We start from the raw sequence: 15003 nt of genomic DNA on the forward strand, positions 1-15003 counted from the left end.
TGTGTTCTAATGGGAAGAGTAATGTAGCCAGCAGATGTCATACATCTGTATTTTTTTTATCAGCTCGTCATATCTTTTTTAAAAGGCAAACCAGAAGTCTTAGCCTCTAAATCATATTAACCTGTCTGGATTACTCTGAAAACTTTCAAACCACTTTAAAGGCAAAGTGATTTTATTTTACTTTAAAAAATATTTCTGTATTGAAAGTACTTATATATGGGTTTTTTCAGATTTTTATTACTCTTTGAACATCTCACACCTGCACACAATGTATTTTGATAATACATTCCCCACTTTTTCTCCAGTTCCATCCAGAGTACATGCACTGGTTCACGCGCGCGCGCGTGCGCGCGCGCGCGCACACACACACACACACACACACACACACACCTTTCCTCTTTCAGGTTCTTTTCTTTTATAACCCACTGGGTCCTATTAGTGCTGGCCATAGATATGGTTCTGAGGCTGTCACTCAGGTTCTCAGGAGCAAATGTGACTGTGACTCAGGAGAGTGGATATATACTATTCTTGCCAGCACAGTGAGGTCCTGTGTCCCTCTCCATGCCAGAATCACAAGTCTCAAATCCAAGGACTGGAATTCAAACTACAAACACAAAGCTTGTCTTATCAAACAACCTGCAACGTCTCCGACACATCCTTCAACATAGACTACATCCTCACCATGCTGTGAAGTCCTTTCAGGTATGCCTGGCACACTTACCCAGACATGGGGAGAAGCTGCCTGGTAACAGAGAAACTGCTTAAGTACAAATAAAGTTTATGTCAGGACAAGAATACACCCAACTCTACATGATTTATTTGCTTTGAAAAACAATAGCTGTGTAAAAGTATTGACATTGGTACAAGAGCGTGACTTTCATTTTACTACCTCACTAGGTTGCCTAATGAGAGCATACTTTCCTGTCTCCTGAAAACTTTAGTACCGACTCAAAAGAAGATTGAGGCAAAATGTGATGCTTGAGTTAAAATACAATAAATTGGAATGTAATGTGCACGATCAGCACATTCAAATAATCATATTTTATTTACCCATTTGAGTCCTATTGCAGACTTACTTGATTCTGATAAGCATTGAGTCGAAAAAATATCTCTGCTCTTTATAATCTACTTTTGGAAATCCCGAATAATATGATCAGAATGCAAAGCTCCCACTCTAAACACTCACAGCTCTCTTTAGACAGAGATGTCATTGCCCACCGAACATGGTGTAATTAATCCCTTCACACTTTCCCTGTCTTCCAGCTACAGTATAACTACCAGTTGTCCATCACCTCCTAACTTCTACAGGTAATTATTATGATAATTAGCAGTTATAGAAATTACCAGGACAAACCTATTGTTCATTTCAGATGGGGAAGTTGTTGCTCAGAGGTACCTTTCGTGTGGTATATGCATGTGTGTGCATGTATCTGTCCCCATGTCTGCCAATACACCTGCATGTACTTCACATTAGAGAAACAGATTTGAGCCGCTTTCTTCTGACTCTGAGCTCCTCAGAGGCTTGCATATTCAGAGAGACGATTGCATCTGTCTGAATGTCTGTTAGATAAACAAATATTTAAATGTAACCAATATTAGAAAGAGTGCTTGAAGCACTAAAGCATAACACAGCATTTAAGAGTAAAAACAATTGGGCTGGCACCAATATGACAGTCTCCAAATTACTGAAGCAGAAGGCTCGTTAGAGATCATGAAGCAAGTGTACCCATGAGGCTTCCGTAGACTGTGACTCATTTGCTTTCAGAATGCAATTTTAAAAAGCTAGGCATAGGCGATTTCACCATATCACCCCAGAGCTCAGATGATGCTAAAATTTGAGCACCTTGCCCATACACGGTTCAGTCTCTCATTGTGACTCCTTTTCTTCATGATCTACTTTCTTGCTAACATTTTTTAATTTAAGCATTCTAGGTCACATGTTTCCTACATTAATAACTCTACCTTATTTATTTTCAGACCCAGTGACTCAAATATGAGATGGCTACTTAACAGAAAGGATAACCAAATCGTACTTTAAATTTTGTTCTCTAAAACCTGGAAGGCTGCACCTCAATACTAATGGGATAGGAAATTACCTGTATTGTCATTTAGAAGTTTTCAGATACAATATGACTCACTGGGAACCTGTTTCCTGTTGTACAGTCTTAGGGGTTCCTGTCAGCACTTCGCTCTTAGAATGACTTGCTCTACATCCCTACCTTTTCTTTCCACCACATAAAACATCCCCCTGGATGTCAGTAGATTCAAGTATCATAAGCATTGCTGCTGACCAGCTGCTGTGAAGGCAGAGCCTTAGGACTCTGGTCCAAGAAATTTCTTTCAGATAACTCATATCATTTTGTTATTTTTTTAATTTCAATTAACATTGTAGCATTGAGGATTAAACTTGGGTGCTCATTACTAAAAAATTGCCCATCCCCAAGTATTATTTTTATGTATGTGCAATTGTATCTGCATGAGTGAATAAGCATATATATGTACACGTTTTCATCTAGGTGTCTGAAAATGCCAAAGGAGGGTGTCAGATCCCTGGAGTTGGAATCACCTGAGGTTGGAGCTGCCTAACGTGAGAATTCTTTGTCAGCTTTGGAACCAACCTGATTGGGGTGATGAGAAATAGAGGAATTACAGACACATGTATAGAAAACTGAGACTGGGTAGGCAGTGCACTGTGATGGAGATGTGATAATAAGAACTTGGAAACTCAGCACTGTTTTATGTATTTATTTGTGTATTTATGTATTTATTTATTTATTTGCAAGAAGGTAGGGGGGAGATTAGCTAATGTTGGTGGGAAGTCTCTGTAAGGGAGCAGTCTCAGGTTGCAGTCATCCAAAAGAAGCTGGGGTTGATAAATCCTATATACAGCGATTTCAGTTAAAGACCAAATTGCTTGTCAGTATCCGTACTTAGACCCAGAGAAGGCTTTGTCATTCCCTTGGAGCTGAGGCATTAGGGTCCTCGAAATTTGTCAACAAGACAAATATACTCATAACTTTACCTTCTCTCTACAGATCTTAACTGTTGAACCATCTTTTCAGACCCTCAAAAGTGTTGCAGAATATTTTATCACCCTGAAAACCAAGAGATTGTTTCCTACCGGAAAAACTTGTTTCTAGTTGTGGTGTGGGTCAGCCTTAACATTCATCTCTCTGGCTGGAAATACAGACACACCCTTACCAGCACATACCTGGTAATCCCAAACAATGAAGGTGAAGTTAGTTTGTAGAAGGACATCCTCATATTTGAAAGCAATGTATAATTGAGTGGCAGACAAAGTGATGAATCAGAGAAAGATTTGACAGAATAGGTTGTGTCTAATGCTCATGAGAATAGAGAAGCAAGAGAAGTAGCTTAAGAGAGAGCAATACAGAGAAGAAAAGGCAGTTTTACAGGGACAGTTGTAGAGAGATGGGTTCCAGAGAGAGAACAAGCTAGACATAGATGAAGAAAGAAAGAGTCAGAGAATGAGAAGAAGCCAGAAGATTAAGACAGATAGCCAGAGATAGTTTTAGGTCAAGAAAAGCAATTCAGGAGAAGCCAAGAGAAACCAGATTGGATCAGTTAGCTTGGAAGGGAGTTTGAGCCAGAAAAACTGAGTCAAATCAGCTAGTCAGAGATCAGCTAGAACAGGGGAAGGGTGAGCTATCTTATTAATCAGTAAATCTCAGAGGCTGAAAACATTCTAGGCCTAGACAAGATTGTACAGAAGCTAGAAGATTCCAGGATTAGGTATAGGTTAGCAAACAGAGACAGTAAACCTCCAAGGCAAAAATTGTATCGGGTAAATTAAGTTTATTACTACACCACAGTACTTTGGATTCACCAACACATTCTGTGTATTGTCTCTTCATATGGACTAGATTGACATCAAGAGGGTTATCGCTATATAAAACACAGAATTGTCATCTTCTCTGATTTGCCTTTTACTTCAACCCCTCTTTCCCCTAACCTACGTATATTATAGATTTTTAGGTATATTATAATTTATAGATTCATTAAATGCATTCCAGTTTAGCTCTATGGAAAAGAGATGGTATTAATAGTGTACTCCATAGATCATTTTCATGCTGTGGTCACTGGATTCTACTCTGTCATTTCCTATGAGTTGGATACTTCATTTAACCTCTCAGATTATCTACTGTGGCTGTAAATTAGAATAATAGCAGCTTGTGCTTGTCAAATTTTGGACAATTGTTACATAGAAAGCATGTGATCTTATTAGCCATGTATACGGCTTAGAATAAGAATCAATAAATATTGCTTCCATTCTTGACAATATAAGGTTTCTATTTTAATAAGTTTCCAGAACCAAACACTATACACATTAACCTAACAAGCAAAAGTTAAACTAAGTTGTGTCCTCAAGGATCATTATAAAACCCAGAGTATCCTCAAATTGCCACTTTCCGTTTACATTCAGTGACCAGAGTACAAAAAGAGAATTAGAAGATGAGTTCAATACTAGTAGAACCAATATAGAAATGGTATCTCTTCCATTGAGAGACATCTGGGTTTCCAGCTTCTGGCTATTATAAATAAGTCTGCTATGAACATAGTGGAGCATGTGTCCTTGTTATATATGTTGGGGCATCTATTAGGTATATGACATGCCCAGTACTGGTATAGCTGAGTCTACAAGTAGAGCTATTTCCAATTTCCTGAGGAACTGACAGGTTGATTTCCCAAGTGTTTTACCAACTTCCAATCCCACCAGCAGTGAAGGAGTGTTCCTCTTTCTCCACATCCTTGGCATACTCTGCTGTCATCTGAGTTTTTGATCTTAGCCATTCTGATTGATGTAAGGTAGATGTCACTTAACAGCAGAATGGACACAGAAAACGGGATACATTTACACAGTGGAATACTAATCAGCTATTAAAGGCTAAAACTTGATGAATCTTGCAGGCAAATGGATGGAACTAGAAAATATCATCCCGAGTAAGGTAACTCAGACCCAAAAAGACATACATGGAAATTAAGGGACAGAAAAATGGAGCAGAGACTGAAGGAAAGGCCATCCAGAGACTGCACCCCATTGGGAACCATCCCATCTGCAGACAACAAACCCCAACACTATTGCTTATGCCAAGAATCGCTTACAGACAGGAGTCTGGTATAGCTGTCCTCTGAGAGGCTCTGCCAGCACCTAAGACAGAGGCAGATACTCACAGCCAACCATTGGACTGAGCCAGAGGACTCCAATAAAAGAGTTAAGGGACTGAAGGAGCTGAAGGGAATTGTACCTCATGAAAGAACAAAAATATCAACTAACCAGACCCCTCAGAACTTCCATGGACAAAACTACCAACCAAAGAGTACACATGAGTTGGTCCATAGCTCCACTTACCTATGTAGAAGAGGACTGCTTCATCTGGCATCAATAGAAAAAAAGATATGCTTGGTCCTGTGGAGGCTTGTTACCCCAGTGAAGGGGTGAAACAGAAGTGGGTGAGTGGGTAGCGCCCTCTCAGAGGGACAGGGTAAGGGGGATAAGGTGGAGAGTTTGCGAAGGGGAGACTGAGAAGGTAGACAACATTTGAAATGTAAATAAATAAAATATTAATAAACATGACATGTGTATCTTTCTGTTCATTTTGTAATGGGAAGACTTACCCAACTTCTCCACGCTCCCTAAGACTTGGCAGAGGTCTTTGGATCTCTTCATGCCTTCAAGGATGAAACCAATTGCTTTTCTCTGTGACAGTTTACTTCACTGGGAAAATGTTCTCAAGAGAAGTAAGAAGTGTGATAAGTAGTAGAGAACTGCCTAGCACAATTAACTAAGGAGAATGGTCTAAACTGTTTGGAGCAGACGAACAAACATCTCTCAGACACTCCACTTGGCTCATCTTATTGGATGGATCAGAAAGAAGTAGAAGGAATGAATTGGTTTAGTTTGAGGTGCACAGAATACAATTTGAGGTCTATGCCCTGTGATCCTCAATGGACATTCAAAAAATCCTGTATACAGTATAGATCTTAACTACAATACTATGTTCCCAGTCACAGGGGAGTATGGACAAGACTGATAGAGAGCTTCTGTCTAATCTAGCCTGATTCTCACTTCTCACATATAAGCATTTAAAGCGCAGTACAACTTCAGTTTCCAACACTTTTTTCCCTTATCTGGAATTATTCAGACCAAGAGAAGCTATACTTTGGCCAAAGTTCCTCATATATTATTACCTAATTCAGCATCAACTGTTTCCTCAAGATTCTGACATTTGAGCACAAGAATTTAATGGTAAATCATCCTCACTTCCCTCTTGCCTCCAAATGAAGCCTATCATTTGCATCCTTTGTGGCAATCCCTATAACCTGGAATCTACCCTTGGTTTAAAACTTTACAAGCAAAACTAACAGAGAGCAAAACAGGGAAATGCCAACTGCAATTACAAGCTGACAAAGATTGCTTCAGTCCTGTAGTTGGGAGGCTTTTATCTCCCACTCACTCACCATGGTCAAATCTTTCTTGATTAACTCGCTTAATAAAGAGGAACTTGTATGTTCTACAATCAGCACTCTCAGGAGCTCCAACCCAATTTTAGTTTAAGTCTACTACAAGAAATGACTCAGATGTGCTAAAAGTTTCCACAAAATCCAATGCTGCCTGAGATGAAAAATATTGACCAGCCCTTGTGGTCTAACACCACAACCATGAATCAATTACTTGTACAATATCTGTTGCTGTAAACCACAAGGTCAAAATCCTCTGGCCTCAATAAAATCTTAAACTTGCATTTGAGACTCGCATTGCTCACTGTTCTCAGATAATGCAGGAGAGGAAATAGTCACTAAGAATTTTGAGAGGTCCACACTGGACATCATATGTTACCAGGAAAATAGGAACCTCTCATTTTGGGTTCTTATTCTTGTTTAAAAAACATGTAATAGAGTCAGAATGAAACTTTCATTACAGTTTAAGAGAGAAACAATAGGGCAAGCAAGCTGTAAATGCTGGAAAACAAGAAGTCACGATCTTCTGGAAGTATCCACATGATAGACAAGTAGCCCAACAGGGAAAAGAACACAGCCTTAAAGAAAAGTGAGAAATCCAAAGTACCATGCTTTGGAAAATATCAGAAATAGGAAAGAAAAAGATTATGCATTTCTGAATTAAGACGCAGAAAAGCAGGCAGTCTTACTAGAGTGTCTTGGCTGTTCTGAGGACTGGTGTCAGGTTCATTACCTAATTGATGAGATAATTATTCCTCACATCTCTTTCACATGGCTTTAGTGAATCAGCCTTCCTGAGTAGTGGTCTCTTGATCAGGTGATTCACAGGGTCACCTGGATTAAATCTTAAAGAAGGAGATGACAGTGCTTTATTTTAATCTTTGAAGGAGATCAGAGTGTTATATCTCCAACCCGGGGCCAGAGGTATTCCATTGGAGAGGAGTCCATAAGCAATATCATCAGAATTGGAAAAGAAAACCTTCCTACCATAACAACAAAATCATCACTTGGAAGGAAAAACAAACAGAAAAACATGGCATACATTGTCACCCAGAGGAAGAGCAGCAAGATTTCATTGATGTCTCAGATCTAAGAGCACATATCCCTTACCGGGGGATGTGGTCCACCCTCCAGGCTTTCCCTGTTTCTCCACTCTTTGAATTCACAAATGTATGTGTGGCATTCAGTAATCATTATCATCGGAATAACAATGCGATGCAATCTTGACATAACCGACTCCTAGAATGCCATTTTCAGCGTCAAGTCCGAACGAGAACTAAATTGAGTGGTATTTCTGAGTTGACAAAGGAAAAATTTAATTAAAACTATAAGTGACCTTCAAATGTCAGAAGTAAATAAAACGATAGCAACCGTATTTTTGACAGCTGTCACCAGCTAATGGGAATGGCACAAAAAGCCATGATGAGAGAACACTGGCATAGCCAATGTGTGCTAGACTCATCATCATAAATTTTGTCAGCTAAGTGCTCAACCTGATAATAATCTTACATCAGTGCACTGAATTAGCTTCAGCTACACTGATAGAAAGACAGGTAAGGGGAAGGATCATCTCCATAACAATGACAGCCTTCCTTACTGACAAATCGCAGAAAAGAATGCAGATCATTTGCATAAAAGGAAAAGCAAAACATCTCAACAGATTATAACTGAGCCTCATATCCCTACATTCGTTGACCTTCTTTAGTGTGGATATTTGATATTGAGTGTCTTGGGTAATTTACACACACACACACACACACACACACAGGTTTTACTGTGTGTGTGTGTGTGTGTGTGTGTGTGTGTGTGTGTGTGTGTGTGTGTGTGTGTGTAAAAGAAAAGAAGATGCTTGCAGGCATCTTCTCTGTAAAGAGGAGAAAGTTTATTGGCCCTAGTATACAGAAAGTTAGTTCTCTCTTAGACATGCTGGCACATGGAGAAGAAGAATTCATAATGTGCAAACTGACTCAGGCACTCAGTGACTGGCTTGGAGACAGAAGTGGTTCATTTCCAGCTTTTGTTAAAATAGCCAATCCTCCCCAATTACAGTTTAGAATTTGAAATATGCTCTGTGAATAACACCAAAGAAAGATCTTCTGTAATTAATGTTAAAAATAACAATGATATAGAAATTGTTCATAATGGAACTAACTTAGAAATGATATATAAGGAAGAGTTGAATGTTTATGGATTTTATTTTAATATATCTCTCATGAAAGGTAGCCAAAATTATTTCTGTTGGATTAGTGTATTATTTTAAATAACTTAATATTTTTAAAGTGAATCAATTATGTAAATAGACACAGACTAAAGAATATTGCACCAATATAAATATGTGTGGTACATTTGGTTATAGTAACCATACAGGTAACATTTGAACTTAGATTCCAGGTTCAGCCCAGCCTGCCACTTAAGTTTACAAGGAATGCAAGCTATATATACTTACTTAAATTGTTTCACTTTCTGTCTTGTCTAGGATTCTCAAATCCTAGCATGTATACTATCCCTTTACTGGATGTTATTCCTGACACCTCCACTTAAGCACAAAGAATTTCACAAGAACTTCTTACTAGCAGTGACTTTCAAGGACTATTGTGTAAAGTCTGTGGTTCCTAATGTATGCCTTAGAAAATCCAAAATTCAGCCTTATTGTAATACATCAAGATGTTAAAGACCAGAGCATATACACATGAGTTAGCGTTTGATTAAGGAGATTCATTACCTGTGAAATTATAACGTCAATTTACAATAAACATAACAAGCATGGACTTGAAAAGATTTAACTACATTATAGGTAGAGGATTGGTGAAAAGAAATCTCAAAGGTTTTCCCTCCTTCTGTAATCTGTCTTGAAAGATATCCTCTTGCTTGAGCCCATCCCAGAGTTTAAAAAGGCCCTGGCACTAGTGCATTGCAAAAATTTCTCTCATATACTTTTGAGATATTTTTCTACAAATTATAAGAATTTTGAGATGTTTTCTTTTTAAGTAGAAGAGGATTGGAGTTCTGCCAAGAACGTGTTTATCATTATATTCCTATGACTTTCAGGAACGTTTCAATATGCTTCCTATTCTGTGAGATCTTATTTGGCCATCTACAAGCTTGGCACAGTATCATCAATAGCTATTAGCTGTTTTCATGATGATTATTATAGCCATGCTTATTGTCATATTTACCCACTGTGCATAATACTTCCCACAATTTAGATCACCTTTACTGATATTTTATTTATTTGAAAATTCCATTCCTATGTATAATATTTTATATCCTATCCATCCCATCTCACTGTACCCCTCCAGTTCCCCTCAGGATCCTCCCCTTTGTTCATGACCTCTTCTTTATTAAGTAGCATCAGCTGCAACTACTTCCCACGTGGCATTTCCGGAACAGAATTATGGAGAAGTAAACAGAAGTTTTAATGTGCTCTGAAACAAAAGGGATGCACTTCCCCTGGACTTGTCTTGAAGGCACAAAATGAAAAATAAAGTACAGAAAGTTTTTTGAGCTTTCTCAAGAAGCTTCTGCAGACAAAAGACCTTGCTTTGAGTCCAGTGTGATTCGCTATGACATTAGCTAGAGGGGAAGATGAAGGTTTTGACCAAAGCATGTAATGCACATTTGGCCCACTGTTTACAGAAGAAATACACAGTCTGAAACTAAGCCCACTGAGAATCATTAGGTCAAGCCTGCTAAAAGTACATGTGGATACTTTCTTCTGTGAAGTGTGGAAGCAAGAGGGCGACGGCAAGAAAAAGAAAACCAAAATTTTTATTTTTAGTACCTGAAACAATATAATATAGGCAAGTTCTGCTGAGTCTGAGACAGTAAATATTACAGAATTCACTCCCAGGTACAATTTGGGGTAAGAGTGAAGGACATTACAGGTCTACTAATCTTGGGAAGTTATACTAGCTTTGGAAATAGTGGACAGTGGTATTACAATTATAGAGTAAATTTGGATTAATAACAACTAGAAATGGCAACATAAACTCAAGTTTATACATCTTTAAAATTAAACACATGAAAAACAGCAAGCTGTTCTTAACAATGTAAACCCTGCCTGGAAGAAGACCATGTGAACAAAAGTTCTTAAGTGAAGAAACAATGTGGTGGTGTAGCTTGGCCTATGAAATGGGAGCAAGCAGTACACAGTTCTATCCATATAGTGGGTAACAGTGTGTCCACATATAGTGTATTGATTTAGTTGCTGTTCTCCCCTCCTGCCACAAGATGCTTACGTTGCAGTATAGGGCTGGTCTTCCACGTTGTGTCCCTGAACAGGGACGCACATGAAGATCTGAGAACAGGCAAAAGAAAAACGAACCTTCCATTTATGCAGCACAGAACCCCAAACCAGAAGAGACCCACAGTCAACCCAGGCACTCCTGAGACAGAAATGTGCATTGTTGAATAATGCCCAGAGTTGCATGGTGTCAAGAGGATGAACATACAGGCACGCAATAACAATGAATGAAAGGCAGTGGTCGTGAGTTTGAAGGAAAGCAGTGAAGAATATATGGGAGGACTAGGGAAGTATATTTGGGGAAGAGAAGTGTAGGGGAAACATAATTAAATTGCAATCCAAAAAACAAAGACAAGAGGCTGAGCAAAGCCAAATAACATAAAAATTGAGAGAAATGCCTCAATGGTTAAGATCATTTCTGCTATTAGAGAAGACCCAGATTCGGTTTCCAGCACCCGCATGACAGCTGACAGCCATCTACATAACTTCAATTCTGGGGATCTGATATTGTCTTCTAGTCACAAGGAGTAAAAAGGTAAACTTGCACAGGCCTAAATAAAAAATAAATAACTCTCTAAATTAGTATTAAAGAAGGATGTTGATGAAACACAGAAGTTAAAATGCTGAGACTGGTTTCAGAATCAGTTTGACAAAGCTAGAACTATTTTTTTCATATTTGGAAAGAATCAGTCCATTGTAATACATTTGGTGAAACTTTAATATGTAACAAGGACACAGAAAACATAACTAGTTAACTCAAGACTTGGTCAAGAGCTCCAGGGACTAAACCACCAACCAATGAGTACGAATGGAGGAACCCATGATTCCAGTCACATATGTGGCAGAGGATGGCATTGTCCAGCATCAATAGGAGGAAAAGCCCTTGGTCCTTGAAGGCTCGTTTCCCCAGTGTAAGCGAATGCCAGACATTGAGGTTGAAGTGGGTGGTGAGAATGGGAGCATTCATAGAAGTGGGGGAGAAGGGAGTATAGGAGAGGGAGGAAAGGGATAACATTTGAAATGTAAATACATAAAATATCCAAGAAAAATAAAATTTTAAAAATTATTTAAAAAAAGACTTGGTCAAAGAGAATTTTGAGACAGTGATATTAACATGATTGTAGATGTTAGCACAGAAGTTAAAATAATATAAGGAGTAGGAGCTCAGAAAGAGAATATATTTCTATATAAAAAATGATAAATAGGGCCTGAAGAACTGGCTTGGTGGTTAAGAGCACTGACTGCTCTTCCAGAGATCCTGAGTTCAAATCCCAGCAACCACATGGTGTCTCACAACCATCTGTAACGGAATCTGATACCTTCTTCTGGTGTGTCTGAAGGCAGCTACAGTATACTTATACATAATAAACAAATAAATCTTTTTCAAAATGATAAATCGGAAAGAAATTTTTAGATATCAAAAAGGGGGCTTAGAAGAGGAACTGTTCTCATTGCTAAAAATAAAATAAAATTAAGAACATCTTTGACCAAGTAAATTTGACTAAGAGTCAATTAAAGCATTGGGTTGAAGCAAAGAGGAATTTTGGGGCTTGTTTCATATGTCTTTTCTTAAACCCCTCTACTTAACATGAGTTTGAGAAAAATGCATGATGACAAGGTTCTGTAGATGCCTGACAAGGCCTGGCAGACGAAGTGGCTCAGAGGATAAAGGCACATGTCTCAAAGCTTTGTTTACAAGAGTTCAGTCTCTGTAACCCACGTAGATGTGTAAGAAGACTGTCTCTGTAGTGTTGTCAGCTGATCTCTACATACGAACCACACACACACACACACACATCATATACTCACACAAACATAGTTTTTAAAAAGAACTATGAATCTCAGAAAAAATTTTGTTGGTACATATTGCTTGCTCACGTCAGGGAGAGGGAAATAGTTTTATCACTAGCCTTAATTAAACTAAATTGTCACTGTCTGGGATCTAAATTAACCTCTGCATCCCCAAGTTTATATGAACAGGATGAAGAAGCCATATTCAGGAGCACCAGTTGTTCCAATCCCCCCTGTATATGTGCTCATAGGAGAAAATGGCAGCTTGGTCTCCAAAGGGAGAATTCTCTGTCTTTAAGCTGATGCCTTTAACACGGCCCATGAAGAATTGATGATGGGCCTACAGACCAGTAATCACAGTGATAGGTAACCAATACTATCTATTTTATGGTAAAGAAGGAGAAAAGTGGGGAAGCCAAGTAAACTATGATCACACAGCTACTGTATGATACATAGCAACTGCTATAGGACATGGTTCCTCCATCCAGACCAAAAATATAAACCAGGAAAATGATATTGAAATCTTTTGCATGGATAAGTAAATGGGTAGTGTAATACACATATTTTTCTTTAGTTTCTATCTGAGTCTCATTCAACTGTAACCCAATGTCAGAAAATCAACCAATTTCTAAAAATGCTGTGAAGAAATTAAATTTGAAAACTTAATTAAGTTAAACTTTAATTAAATTAAAAATATTAAATTAAATCTGAAAGGAATATTTCAGTAAAACAGGGGTTATACAGAATTTTTATGGTAAAATAATTTCTTCAATCATATAAGTTACCTGGTGTGACGGTTCGTATATGCTCAACCCAGGAAGTGGCATTATTAGAAGGTGTGGTCCTGTTTGAGTAAGTGTGTCATTGTGGGCTTTAAGACCCTCATCCTAGCTGCCTAAAAGCCAGTAAGTATTCTGCTAGCAGCCTTCAGATGAGGATGTAGAACTCTTAGCTCCTGCTGCACCATGTCTGCCTGGATGTTGCCATGTTCCTGCCTTGAGGCTAATGGACTGAACCCCTAAACCTGTAAGACCAGCCCCAATGAAATGCTGTCCTTGTAACAGTTGCCTTGTTCTTAGTGTCTGTTCACAGCAGTAAAACCCTAACTAAGACACCTGGTTAATATACAGTGAACCATTGTCGTATTTTTTCACTTATTGTTGCAAGCCATTATTTTATTACTAAAAATAAGGATAATTGTCTCTAATTGCATTGCTTCAGATTGTCATCAGTGTCAAACAACAGAGAAATTCCTATTAAAAATAAAGTTGCGCTCTATGCATTATGTGTAACAATTCCCTCGCCACATTTAGTTTACTATGCTCTTTGTAAGCTCTTTTAGCATGTAGTTATTTTTTTACTACATGTAAAAAATTATTTTATTTCATTGCATGAGGAAGCTAAGGAAAGGAAATCCAAGAGAGAGCAGATGTAGAATACTTTATTGTTTATATGATGAACGTCTTGATTGGAGTCAAAGAGCCTGTGTTGAGCAGAGGAGTGATGACACACAGGCATTGCATGAACTGCAATTATAGAAAGTAGTATGCTTTCTTTAACTTAAAGATGCGTCCAATACAGCACAGTTAGAGATACTCTAAGAGCCTCACTACCATGTCAAAAGTGCTGTCTATATGTCATGTGGTGCCTCTTCTGTACATTACAGTTACAGGTGGATTTTGAGTGACAGGGTTGCTGCATAAACAGCTGGATGAAGAGGATCATGGGAAACGCCAGGGTAACTGCAGTCAATTTATTTTCCTTTTACTTGTCTTGGCACTGGCTTACTGTTATAAGTACGTCAAGTGTAACATCACCAAAGCAATCATAAGGCACTACTATCGAAATCTTTAATAAATTAGAGAAGAATTCCCAATAAATTAATTTGTCCAATGTGACCCTTCTATAAGATAGGAATACTGCTTTGATGTTTATCTTTTTACAAATCACAGAAATGCAGCATGTGACATTTCTAAAGCTTAAAACCAGACTTCTTGTTTCTAAAAATCACATTTATTCATCTATACCAGGTTGTCCTCAAAGCTTGACATCCAAAAAATGTCCTAAGTGGCTTTTCTAACTGTCTTACATTTAAGCAATGGCACTTACACATCGGAAGCATTTTGAAGTTAAAAAAATATTAAAAGCCTATTCTATGCAGTAACAGTAATTAGTTAATTTCCAAGTTGTTGCAACAAGAAATAATTTAGAGAATCTGTTTGGTCCTATGATTTGTGACGATACAGTCTATTGTGGCAGAGAAGACACGGTGACAGGTATGTGAAGAAACTGATGACATCATGTCCGTAATCAGGGAGGAGAGAGAGTACAAGAAGTGTGGCTGGGCTATATCACTGAAAGTGAATCTGAAGTGATTCACTTCCTCCAGCAAGCTTCACTTCCTAAAGGCTCTACAACCTTTCCAAGCAGTAGCTCTCCTCATTTATGTAATAAGTGTCTAAGAACGTGTAACGAACAAACAAATGTTT

The 15003-nt window shown here is 38.2% G+C and overlaps 1 long non-coding RNA gene across 1 annotated transcript; it reads left to right on the plus strand.

Annotated features, from left to right (window-relative positions):
* Positions 1–10: 10 nt before the first annotated feature.
* Positions 11–2728, plus strand: LOC108348614 (uncharacterized). Its single transcript, XR_001842017.3, has 3 exons — positions 11–702; positions 1264–1308; positions 2517–2728. It is a non-coding gene; the product is annotated as an uncharacterized LOC108348614 (long non-coding RNA).
* Positions 2729–15003: the final 12275 nt, after the last annotated feature.

This window comes from Rattus norvegicus, chromosome 17, assembly GCF_036323735.1.
Source record: "Rattus norvegicus strain BN/NHsdMcwi chromosome 17, GRCr8, whole genome shotgun sequence".
Classification (NCBI taxonomy): domain Eukaryota; kingdom Metazoa; phylum Chordata; class Mammalia; order Rodentia; family Muridae; genus Rattus; species Rattus norvegicus.